The sequence below is a fragment of the Crotalus tigris genome, unplaced genomic scaffold, assembly GCF_016545835.1.
Source record: "Crotalus tigris isolate CLP2741 ecotype Arizona unplaced genomic scaffold, ASM1654583v1 scf7180000017952.28453644438:3035480, whole genome shotgun sequence".
Classification (NCBI taxonomy): domain Eukaryota; kingdom Metazoa; phylum Chordata; class Lepidosauria; order Squamata; family Viperidae; genus Crotalus; species Crotalus tigris.
The window spans coordinates 1,987,553-2,001,183 of record NW_024096741.1 but is presented as its reverse complement, the minus strand read 5'-3'; the positions used below and the strand labels follow the sequence as shown (position 1 = coordinate 2,001,183).

Genomic DNA, 13,631 nt, shown 5'->3' with positions numbered 1-13,631 from the left:
GATTTTTTTTTCATAAACAGAGTAAATGTAGTATTGCAGTCTCTGTTTATTGAATGTGATATGAAATAGAAATGGTGAGTTTGTGCATTGGAAATATTTTAAGCATTTTATTTAGTGGCCTGGATTCTTTAAAACTTTAAACAATTTCAAGGTTTGAAAGATAAATTGATCTGATCTAACTACAAAAATAATTTAAAAATATGATTTAAATTGAAATCCTACAAAGCTGTACAAAGCAAAGATGCCCAATACCTTTTGTCCCTTTAGTAAGAAAGGAGTTATAAATTCAGAAACAAGTCTAACAAAATTGCTATTAATAAATACTCTAGCTTGGGATATGACATAAGACAATCTTAACTTTCCTCTTTCTGAATCTTGAACAGCGTAGTGTAGAGAGTGGCTCAAAATAAATGGATAAAATAATGTTTATTTCACTTTCAGGCTTTTTACAGAGATAAAAATTCCATGAGAGCATAGGGCTTTTTGTTTCTGTTTATTTTATTAACACTGAAAGGTATTACTGTACCAATAGAAGAAAATATATAGAGAACAGGGTTGAACTGTGGAGTGCTTAGTGCTGTTTGAGCTTGGTTGTTTTATTATTAGACTAAGTAACATCTTCAGCATTAGAAGGGAGTGGGGTTTGTTGTCTGTTTATATACAGTAATTTGCCTGGTTAATGATGCTGAGATTGTTTTCTCATTAATAATTCCTGCATTAGTGTATTGGTTCCTGATTGATTGTCTGGTGTTAATCCTGGTGTCAATTCCTATTTATATGGGTGCTGATTTTTGGCAAGAAAGTGTTCTGCTTTTTATGGTTTTTAATTTTTAAGTCTCTTTTGAATGCTGTATAAATTGTTTATCTCTATGTGACTATTGATGGCTGATTTACCTGAGTGTCAAGTGTCGAGGAATTCCCCAGCATTTTGGGATTTGACTTGATCTAAAATACTCAGCTTCCCAATTGAAGCTATGGTTAAATCTGTTCATGTGTTGTGAAATTAAGCAGTTTTCACCATGTCTTCCAACACCTAGTTTGAGTTCATGGAAGTGCTCTGCTAGTCCTCTGCCTATCTGTTCTACAGTTATAATAACAGTCTCTTTGGAGTCAAAGATATTTAATCTGTACAGTAAAAACAATAAATACTTACATATATATCTTTTAAACAGTGAAATAGAAGAAGGAAAAACAAAGACTTCAACTGAATTTTAAAGCATAAGTAAAAAGGGGCAAAGAAGAATCAAAGTAAATTTTATAAAATACATTTTGAATTGTATTTATTTTTAATATTAATATCAGTATTGATGTAAGGAACTTTAATATCTTAAGAGAAATATAGGATTTAGAAGTAAATTTAGAAGTAGAAGAGAGGAACAAATTGAGGCAATAATTTTTTTAGAAATCTACTTCATCAAACCCCAAAGAAATGTTATTGAAACTCATTCATATACAATTTAATAGTCCTGTATGCCTTCTCTGGCCAAAAACTCTCATTATTTCTCTTTTTTCTAAAGAATACTGCCTGGAACTGAGCTATTAGTTAAAATACAATTTTGCTCATGAGCTAATCGCTTAATCAATGAATGAGCTACAGTTGTAAATGTCTCCCCTTCGAACTATGTGCTAGCTAAGAAATATCTCTCAGCCAACTAGCCCAATAACATGCCTCAAATATAGCCTATCAAAAGCTTCTGGGTCCCTTGAAAGATTTCTTTTTTCATTCTGGCCATAAAGTCCGAACTGCCTCCCCTTTTTCTAAAGGCAACAAATTAGGATCAATATAAACAGATATCAGAAGTAAATATATTGACAAATAACTATTTTATTGTGCAAGTTTGAAAATGTGCAAGAAATCCAAATTAATGAATGTTTTCTAAATGCTCTGCATTTAGTTTTAGGATATTAAACCTCACAAAACTGAATTCTGTTAACCAACTTAGTCTTAGAAACAGCGTCTACATATTCAGAAATTACTCCATCTCAATTATTAACAAAAACAGAAGGTGGCAGGTGAGTGTAATGATTAATCCATTAGATGAAACATGCTTCTATTTCAAAGTTTCTTATTTTTTTTCCTAAACTTTGTCAGTTCTAATTTATCACTCGAAACTGAAATATAGTAATTATGTTAGCATTTAAGTTCTATGATCCAGACAAGGTTGTATTACAGTTATGAAATCACTCATGGGTTCTAGTGACATTTGTTAACATGTTACAAGGTAACACATGTTGAGATCAGGCTCCTGACATTTCAAATTAAGTCAAAAGAAGAATTAATGAAGTCATTGCTCAACAGATTTTCCCAATTGCATGGTGAAATTGTACACAGGAATAAAATTACATTTTTAGTCTTTACTGGGAATTTAGTCTTTAATTTAGTCTTTGATTCTGGTAAAAAATTAATCCTAACACTATCTGACTTTTATATTTTAATGATTTGCTGCTTTGAAGGTTACATTGGATGTATGTGTCATGCATACCTTTTATTCCACTGAAATTACTAAAGTATTTCAGACAAAGTTATTCTAATCTGTGCTGCTAGTTTGCTCTATGATTCATAAGAGGACAAAGGACTAGTCACATACAACAATTTAGAACAATTAAAGCAAAGCAGAATAGATAAATCAAACTTTGACATTTTCCGGAACAAAAACTGTAGTACATAATGATACATCCAGCTCATGCTAGGAGGTCATCAGATAAAACAGATTAATTTAAACACATATGAATAGACAGAGTTGCTGTAAAAAAAATTATAGAGGATGAAATACTGAATTGTATACTACAACTATGAATAGCAAAATTTTCCTAGGCAATATTTCAAGGAGTAAGCTTATGATTCATGAACTATAACATGGTATAGTTGAATGTATGATGTTGGGGAGGGCTATTTGGATGTATAGTGTTGGGGAGGGCTAAAGATGATATTGTAGATCCAGATGTCCCTCCATTTTCTTGACCCTATATGTTGAACTGAAGCTCTGAAGAAGCTCAATGTACATCTCACCTAAATGCATGAAGGTTGAATAGAAATGAGAACAGAAATAGAACCAGCATGCATGCATGATCTTCTATTACTTCATCCATCAGGTGAACATCTGAAACAGACAGATGGACAAGAATATATTAGTTAGTAATTTAGACATAATAGGGTGGTCAATTTGATGGATCAATAATTATAATATTACTGATAGAATGTTCAATGTCATTCAGTATACATTCTATTGGTATTCATTAATCCTCCCATAACTGAATACTCTGGTCCTTACTTTTGATAACAATTATATCTTCTAAGTGCTGATCCACAGCTCCGGCATGAAATATAATTGAACTTTTTCTCCTAGTTCAGGAGTAAGCAATTGTTTCACTTAGCAACCATTCAAGGTTACAATGGATTCCCCCAAAGCTACTTATGATCCAGTTTTGGAGTTCCAATGGTTGCACATAACTCCATGATCACATGGCCACACTTTGGGTGCTTCTCACTTTTATGGCCAGTTGAAGCATTGTGCAGTCACATGAGTGCCCTTTACAATGTTTTTTGCTGGTTGCTAGCGAAATATGCTGATAGGAATACATGAATTAACTTAGCAACCATGGCATTCACTTAATTATGGAGCATGTTAAATCAAAAACCAGGCCCACCATTCCTGCCCTGACTCACCCAGAGTAGAAGGCTTCAAGAATGATGATATATCAAAAGGTGCCTCTTTAGATATTGTCTGTCCAGTGAATTTCCTTATGAAAATAGGAAACATGGAATTATTTTGCAACTGTGAGATAAGCTTGATAGATTTATGATAACCTTAAATGAATGAGCCCTACTAATTCACGACGCCTGGATATATTCATGACAGAATTCTGCACGATGTTATCTAATACTAAGCTAAATTCTATATCTCAATATGGAATATTTTAGAGGTTCCTTCAACACTTTTTAAACTGACTATATTGTTAAAAATTGGTAAAGGATGATATAATATAAAAAAGATATTAAGACTCAAAGACTACAGAGGAGATCAACAAAAGTGATTAGGAAGCGGGAGGCTAAAACATTTGAAGAATGGTTTCAGGAATTGGGTATGTCTAGTCTAGTGAAAACAAGGACTGACATGATAGCAATGATCCAATATCCAATATCCAAGGGGCTGACACAAAGAAGAAGAGGTCAATGAATTCTCCAAAGCATCTGAAGGCAGAACAAGAAGCAATGGATGGAAACTAACCAGGGAGAGAAGTAACCTAAAACTAAGGAGAAATTTCCTGACAGTGAGAACAATTAACCTGTGGAACGGGTTGCCTTCAGAAGTCGTGGGCACTCCAACACTGGAGGTTTTTAAGAACAGATTAGACAAGCCTGTCTGAAATGGTATAGGGTCTCCTGCTTGAGCAGAGAGTTGGATTAGAAGACTTCCAAAATGCCTTCCAACTCTCTTATTCTGTTATCCCTTTTTAGCCATCCATATTTCTTGAATAGGACAAGACTAGGAGGAAGAGTTTTCTTATGATGTCTTGGGATTTAAAATATGAGAAGCCACAGAGGCTATGTAATGGAAGGTGGATTCTTTGCACACAATCATTGGACATTTTGCAACTAAGGTAAATTCAAGAGTTCCTGACACATCCATGAGAGTTGTATTTTTTTTCTTTGAGAGAAAAAAGTCTGTACTCTACCTTTAGAGAAAAACTGTTAATAAACCCCTATGTAAATAACATACTTTCCCATTAATGTGCTAAAAATAGTCATCTGCTTTTTTTTTCATCTCAACTTTCTCAGCTTTCTGAATGATTTTGACTAATATAACAAAGTTCTGAGAAGATAAAACTCATTTGTTGTTTGGCAACTTTTTTTAACATCACACAGCCTGTTATTTCAATTCTACTAGGAAATGGCATAGAAAAACATAACCTGTTCTTCTCTGATAGCAAAAATATTCTGACTTATATGCCTACTGCTATATCCCCAAACTGCAGAAAACAAAAGGAACAAACTTAAAATTCTATGAAGACAATTAATGAAAATGTTCAGCTATCTCATACATTTCAAACCTATATCATTTACCACAGGGAATTCATCCTGCTGCAAGCAGATATATTCCTTGCTCTACTTTTGTCCTTATTTTTGAATGTTGTGTCTCTTGTGACTTCATTAAAGATGTTCTTATAACACTCACTGATTCCTTTTATTTTCTTTGGAAAAGCCCTATCATCACAATCTGGCAAACTAGACTGTTAAATTCAGTTAAAACCATTTACCGGTACATACAAATAGTGAGCTAATTTAGAGTTTGGAATTATAGTGGTTAGAGTGTCAGACTGAGGAGAGACTGATTTAAGCTTCTCCTTGACCATTCAAGTTTCTGGGTGGCTTTGGAACAGTCAGTATTAGCACATCAGATCCTATAGTTGCAAGGGATAAAACAGCAATAAACATGTACGTGTGCCACCCTAAGGTCTCAAGAGAAAATAGCAAATATTAAAGACACTAAACATATAAATATATTCATAAATATATAGCCATTTACGAATGCAATCATATAAAATACAGACATTCCAAAAGTGCTATTTCATGAGGGTTCTTTTTTTTAAAACAAACCCACTATGTTTCTTTATTTTCCTTTAGGTTATATTTTGTGTTGGACATTACAAAAATAAGGGCAAGTAACTATAAACTGGATTAAATGGACTCATTTGGTATTGGTGATGCTGAGATTCATAAAGATAAGTGCATCCATTAAAGCTGCAATGGTATCATATGCACTATGATATCATTGCACAAATGATATTACATCACACGTAAGTCCTTTGCTCCCCTTGACCTCCCCAGAAGATGCATATACTAGGTTATGATTTCTAAATTAAATAAGTTAAAATAGCAAATTGGTTGTTAATATAACTTCACAAATGGCTACCCTGGATTTAATAAATAATGCTTTATAGTATTGTAATATTATTCATATCATAAACAGCCATATTCTAACTATGAAAATGGGGAAAATAAAATCTGACTTTTGTTACAAAAACTGAAGTGACTAGGGAAAAGTTTGGAAACATGTAAACCTTCCCATCCAATATGTATTATGAAAATACAGTATGGTCATGGCAGACCATATTATATGGCACTATTTTAAGTATGTTAAATATATTATATATACTGTGACTTGATAGAAAGGTATGATGAGCATTTAGGAGGCCACTTTTGTGTTTATTTTTTTGAGTATAGAACAAGATTCAGCTGATGGTTCAACTGTGCTGTCTGTAGGCTTTTTTTTCAAGTGTGTGTGTGTGTGTGTGTGTGTGTGTGTGTATTTGTAGATGATGAATATGTTATAGTCGAGATCCTGTTGGAAAAGGCCCACAGGAAAAAGACAGAAGATGGAGAGAAGCTTTGAGATCTGGAAGAAGATGTACCTTACTCGAATAACTAGAAAGGAGATAAGCTATAAAGGACTGAGTAGTAAATAGCAGTCAGGGACATGATTGTGAATGTTACCATCAGGATTCCAGTTGTGGAATGGAGGCAGGTAGGAAGATCTTGGTTCAAAGATGACTTCCTATGTATCTCTGAATGTCTGACTTCCTTTTGCATGATACTTTCATTTGAAATAAAATTTGGTAAATGTCAGCAGTAAAATTTGCAGTAGGATAATGTTGAAAATTTGTAAAATAACAGCAAACATTTTAAAGTCAAGTATTTATGCAACAACTGGACATCACATTTAACAGGAAGGAAAAAATAAGCCAAATGTTCTTTTTTAATTTTCTTCTCTACTTGGAAACCAATTTATTAAGTCAATAGTATTATGTGGCATTCACTTACTACTACGGTAGAGTTATAGAAGTTGTGGCACTGTATATAGGCTTATCTTAAATACATGTCAATCTTAAATCAGATAGTTGGTTTTAAAGAATCGTAACTTACATACAAATTAAGGTAATGCCTTATTTCCCCTAGGGCCCACTACGGTCTGTTCAGGGACCAAGCAATTGGAAAATGAGAACATTGGAACATTAAACATTCTGGGAAGCAGTGACTAAACTGATTGGTTTTAACAACCCACACTAATTTAAAGCATGCCATCCGGTACAAGCAATCTTGGGCTAATTTTTGATTATGCTCCTACACTGACTCTTTCTAACTACTTGGCAAGTGTGCTGATGTAGAACCATTTGTTCACAGTACAGAATACAGTCTTTCATATATCTGCCTTATTTAGCTGCTGAAAAGGAAATAACTGAGAAACATACTGTGAGCTGCCCATTAAACAGTTATTGTACAATATTCATTAATGTATTCACTAGATGCTAGCCAGGATGTCTGAAATGTTTCTAAAAGATTTCTATTTTCTTTCAGACTGATGTATGATTAAAGAATGATGATAGTTGCTCTTAACAATACATCTCTTTCATTGTTCATATAATTGTTAATATGACCACATAATTGCTTCAGCTTAAGGAGAATGTAAGAAAAAGCTCCTGACAATGGTCTTGCATGGACTGAATTATATAGCATCCTTTGGAATACTCATGGCCTTTATAAGATACTATATTCAGATGAAAAGTCATCATAGCAAATCTTATGCTTATTCCTTTCCTCTGTTTATTTAGTCTTCACATAGGAATGGATAATATTTATGGTTAATATCTTCGTGTAAGAAAGCAAATGTGAAAACATCTTATTTTCACCTCTGAATACCCTTACAAGTGCTATGCAAACTGATTTGCTAACCTTGTGGAGAAGGGTAACGTTCACCCCTATAATATAGGAAGATCAGAGACTATTCAGAGCTTTGTCATCACCCTCCAGAATATCTTTTTTATGAATACTTGAAAGGGGGCTATGGAGAACCCTGTGTCTATATATATGTCCTGTAATTAGATCAGGATGACAGATGCTGAAGATAAGGTCAATTACACACAATTAAGAGTCCAAGAATATACTTGCTGAACTGCATTTGATTTTAGAATGTATCATTCAATTGAAAACTGTCAAGGCTAATTTTATTGTACTATCTAATAATTCCAAGTCTTTAAAATAAATTGTATAAATAGAATTATAAATAACTTGTCATGCCTGATGACAAAGGCCATAACGCTCGTTTATGTTCTTAACACTTAAAAGATTTGATTTGATGGAGAAAAATAATACTTTTTTATGAGTTTAAGGTTATCTATTGTAAGATTTAGTAGAATGTTCATTTGATAAACTTATCTTGATTATGCTTTTTATTAAGACAAAATAAAAATAAATTGCAGTGAACTTATATTTGTGCGTAGTTAAGAAAAAAAAATCATCAATAGAAGAAAATATTTGTAGCTCAGGATTGAACTATAGAGTCCTTGGTGCTCTCTGAGCTTGGTTACTTTCTTGAAGACCTTTCATTACTCAACTAGATTACATCTTCAGTGCAGAGTTGGCTAATGAAAAGTCTGCAAAAAAACCAACCAACCTAAGAAATGTGTTTGCCTTTGAATCAATTTAATAGCATATGTGATTAATATTTTTATTCATTTATTAATCAAATGTATATGGCTACCTATCTCACAAAGTGATTCTGGATGGCATACAATCTATTAAACACTAAACAAATAAAACGAGCATTGTCTAAAACCATTATACAATGTTAATTAAAATATATTAAAATTATAATAGCAGAACTAAAACAGGAAAATAACAGACACAGGGAAGCCAATAATAACGGAGCCACCTCATGAGTTCACACATACCTTGGGGTCCCAAGCCTCCTGGCATAACCAGATCTTGAGGGACCTAAAAAGTTCAGGATTGATGAGGTCAACCTTATATTTGGGGAGAAGATGTGGGTGCCACAGCAGAAAAGTCCTACTATCTCAGGCCTGCCAAATGTAGCTACTTAAATGACAGAATCCATAACATACCCATTCTACTGGATCTGGTAGGATGGGCAGATGGTTGTCTCTTAAATAATGCAGTCCCATGCCATGTAGCACTTTGATATTCTGTATTGTTTTTGATATATTTATTCCCTTCTAATGTTTTTTTTATATTCCAGAGACAGGTTACATTTAAATATCAACATTCAGATTCACAGTACCACTACAGCCAAACTACCCAGGTGTCAGTTTGATTCAAGTAATCTATTTTTCCTACATGTTGAAGGAGATGACCAGGCTGAGTCCGAGGAAAAGATCAAATGCATCATCCTACGTGCCTGCAAGAGATCTAGTTCCATCCCACTTTGAATGCTTTTCCCTTGACCATTAATAGCTCAGATTTTTGATAGAGATCTTAAGCTTGCAATAAATCTTTATATTTATTTGATTGATTTATTTGCCTGATTTCCTTGACACTTGACACATTTTGCAGCAATATTTGTAATTTCTCCATTATTAGATCAATTGATCTTGAACATGCAAAGATGTGTTTTGTTTAGGATACTAGTTTATGCCTGTGCAGTTTTCTTCTGTATGGTATCATGAACACAGAAGATCTTAAGCAATGAAGGACATATTGCCATCCTTTTTATACTTTATATACTTTATTCTGATTCAGTTCTGATATTCTCATCAAAAGAACTTTAAACATTTCAATTGCTATGCTATATGTGTTTTTAATTAGCAGGAATAAAGCTAAAATTAAGAGCTAAGTAATCAGATAAATTGCCTAAACTGAGTATTAAGTAAGAAATTTAGCAGTAGCAATTAAGTTAAAATGCCTTTTAATAGTGATTGAAATCTACTAATTAGCTGTTCAACAGAGTAAGAAGTATAGATAGATGAATTTAGTCCACCTATCTGTTTTTCTCTAAAAAGCAGCAATTCAATGAATTAATTTTCTTAAAAGGGCAAAGATATATGAATACTTCTGATGAATTCCGATTGAAAAATCAATCATTTTTCACTTCTACTAATTTCTAGCTATGGTCGGAAAAGCATATTTTTATTTTATTTTAACGTTCCAGCCCCACATTAGGTCTTTACTATATATGCATCTATAAGAATCTCTGCATTGCTAGTATGAAAATACATTTACTCTGATATACCATGACTATGTTTCAGTTTTGCAGCTTTTCTCTAAAAGCATGAAAAATTAAAAATATAACTAAAAGATATAAATTGTATCTTAATTTTGCTTAAAGACGAAGAACTTGGTATATCAGAAGTTAATAATCTACATATGATGGTCAGGTTGTATTTAGCTTCAGTGCTTTCTATTCTTCCAAATATAGTTTTAAATATTGTGAAGCAGGAATTGCTTCTAAAATATGGAGTCAGAGATATCACACCTTTGGAAAAATTATTCTTGGATTACGCTAACAAAACCTGTAAATTAGATTTCCAGAAGTTGGTATACTGCATTTATTCCCAACTAATATCGGACAGAGAATTCCATTTAAAAAAAACACAATCTATGATATAAAACATACATAATTGATATTGATGGTAGCCTGTTTATAAAAACAGGTATACATTCTTTTGGGAAAGGCAGGCTGAAATACTTCAGAGTAGGTTATTTTAGACTGAAAGACTTGTTCCTTTATATAATGTATTTGAATGCAATTTAACCCAAAGATGCTTTTTCATGAGGCAACTGGATAAGAAAATTCAATTGCCTCATGGAAAAGCATCTTTGGGACAGCTATGACCTGGATGACTAAGAATCTCCATAGACATAATGCAATTTGATGTTGAAAAGTGAACCACTTCAATATTTAATTTCAATAGATCTTGCTTTAAATCATCTAGTGCAGTGTTTCTCAACTTTGGCAACTTGGGCTGGGGATGACTGGCTAGGAATTATGGGAATTGAAGTCCACACATCTTAAAGATGCCTGGATTGAGAAACACTGATCTAGTGTTTAATACCTGCCTTCTTCTTTGGCAATTGATTAAATGCATTTTTCACTAAGACCTATTACATCATCTCTGCTAATGAGATTGTTCGTTGCAGGTAGCCTTACTTTCTGTGTTCAAGGCCATTTAACATTGCTATGGTTTGCTTCATAATTAACATCTTTGGGCCCATGTCCAACTTTGTTTTTTGGATAATAATAGTCTTATAACAGTTCCCTGAACACTCAGTTTAGGTAGATTTCTTATAACTTCCAATATTTTCTTTATTTAGCGCTAATGGAATAGCTGGGCTATTAAATTTAATTAAAATTCTCTGTCAATCAAAGTGCTTAGGAAGCCAGTCAATCTTCCTCATGTCAGTTAGTGATATGCAAGTTCAAAGTAGTTGGTTTAGTAAGAGAATAACAGCCTTAGATAAAAGCCATCTATATTGTTCATTTTGTCATTTTTAACTGAAAGCATTATTTGGATTGCTTTAAAAACTTGAATAAAAAGAGAACTTTTGTGATTATTTTGAGTGAGATAAGTATTGACATTTCTTGTTGACTTAAGTTCTCTTTCTGCAACAGTCTGAGATGTGATTTTCTCGAATAGTGTTTTAAGCAACTTTCTATTTTGATGGGAATTTCATTGGAACATTTGTTGTAATTTACCTATTTTCTTATTAAATGTGCTGTGAATTTTGAGGTATCAGAACCACTATATCTGGTGAAGAGGCAGTGTCATTCCATAAGCTCTCTTGAGATCTTAGCAGTATTAACTTGTTCAAATACATTAATTACCTCCAAACTCTTAGCTAAGATAGAATTTATGATGGGGGATGAGGGTAGCTTCTATTATCCTCCTCCCCAGAATCTTACATCATTAGTGGCTCAAATTGATTACTTAATGAGAATGATTCATCATCACTTACTGTAATATGTTCCTTGGATAAGAATAAGTCTTTAATTTTCTGTTGCTCTGAAGCTTTTTCAGGCTCAAAGATAGAATTCCTCTACCCCTTTTTTCCAATCTGTACTGGAAAATTTAAAAAAATACAAATTATACATTAAAAATGTACTGGTAGCTCAGATTTTCCACAGTCAAAGAAATGTATTAGGTAGATAGATAGGCAAATACATGAGCCAATGAATCAAAGACTGTTACTACATCATGCTTTAACAAGTACAGTAGATAAATAAACAATTCACCCTTTAACACCCTTTATCATGAGAACATTCTTCCTACTATCTAATGTGAATCTAGTTCTCTGTAGTTTCAACCCATTGGTACTTGTCCTGTCTTCCTCAGAATTTGGTCCAGCTGGTCTATTTTATTTATTGACTGCAATTCCCCAAACTGGATTGAGTATTCAACAAGATCTAAACAAGGCAGATAACCTAGGCCATTTATTTCCCAAGGTCTGGTCTAGACTTTATAATTCTCTGAATACATCCCAAAATTTCATTTGTTTCCTTATATTATGATCTTGACTCAAGTTCAGTTGATCTAAACCAGTGGTTCTCAACCTGTGGGTCAGGACCCCATTTGGGGTTGAACGACCATTTCATGGGGGTCGCCAAACAAGGATGTCCGCCATTTTCCCCCTTTTCTTTGGCCATGCCCCTGGCACCCGGTGATGTATAAGTGGTTGGGGGTCACCGCAACATGGGGAACTTTATTATGGGGTCACGGCATTAGAAAGGTTGAGAACCACTGATCTAAACTGATCAAAGACAGAAGCAACCTGGAATTAAGGAGAAACTTCCTGACAGTGAGGACAATTAACCAGTGGAATAGCTTGCCCCCAGAAATCGTGGGTGCTCCATCACTGGAGATTTTTAAAAAGAGGCTAGACAGTGACTTGTCTGAGATGGTATAGGTTCTCCTGCTTGAGCAGGGGGCTGGACTATTCTATTCTATTCTATTCTATTCTATTCTATTCTATTCTATTCTATTCTTCTGTTTGATTCTTAAGTCAGGTTTTCATCATTCTACAGTTGTATCTTTCTTTTTTTTCTTCCTCAGATACAGGAATTTACATTTTTTTCTATTAAATTTGATTCTGCTTACTTTGGTTCATTCAGGGCTGTCTACATCATGGGTGTTAAACTTGTTGCATTATGTGACGAGTTGTGACGTATTGCGAGTTTTTTCACATTGCCGGAGTTGGGGTGGATGCAGCCTCCACATGATGCAACCGGCCCACAGGCCAGCAGTTTGTCACCCCTGGTGTACATCTTTTGATTCCTCTGTCTGTCTCTTTGTCTCTCTATCTCTCTCCATTCTTCCCGTTTCCGCTCTCACAAGCATTAGCTACTCACATTAGTTTTGTGCCATATGCAAATCTGATAAACATTTCTTCAACCTTTTCAACCAAGCCATTACCAAAAATATTGAATAGCATGAAGCCTGGAAAAACACTTCACATAATGCTATTTTCCTAGTGATGTAAAACTATTTTAAGTAGTCTCTGAAATTGGTCATTCAGCCATAATGAATCCATACTTACAAAATTTACCAATTTATTAAGGAAAATTTTATGAGTTTGTCAAATGCTTTGCTTTAGTCAAAGTATACTATGTCCACTACATTTCCTAGATTTATTAAACTAGGAAGCTAAGGTAATTCTAGCATGACTCCTCTTTGACTTGTTGGCTTCTATTAATTATTGCATTCAAACATCCTGTTTAATAATTAGCTTGAACATCTTGCCCAATATATAGATGTTATCCTGACAGATCTCCAATTCCTGAATCTACCTGTCCTTCCCCTTTAAAAGCAGTGGGAGAAGGTTTGCTCTCCTCGAGACTTCT

At 33.7% G+C, this 13,631-nt stretch overlaps 1 long non-coding RNA gene and 1 pseudogene across 1 annotated transcript; one reads left to right on the top strand and one right to left on the bottom strand.

Annotated features, from left to right (window-relative positions):
* The window catches only part of LOC120308841, a 68,731-nt pseudogene that overhangs the window by 38,816 nt on the left and 16,284 nt on the right, over positions 1-13,631 (top strand).
* Positions 416-13,191, bottom strand: LOC120308870. Its single transcript, XR_005556945.1, has 4 exons — positions 12,889-13,191; positions 11,750-11,853; positions 3,668-3,741; positions 416-3,101 (listed from the first exon to the last, which is right to left on the bottom strand). It is a non-coding gene; the product is annotated as an uncharacterized LOC120308870 (long non-coding RNA).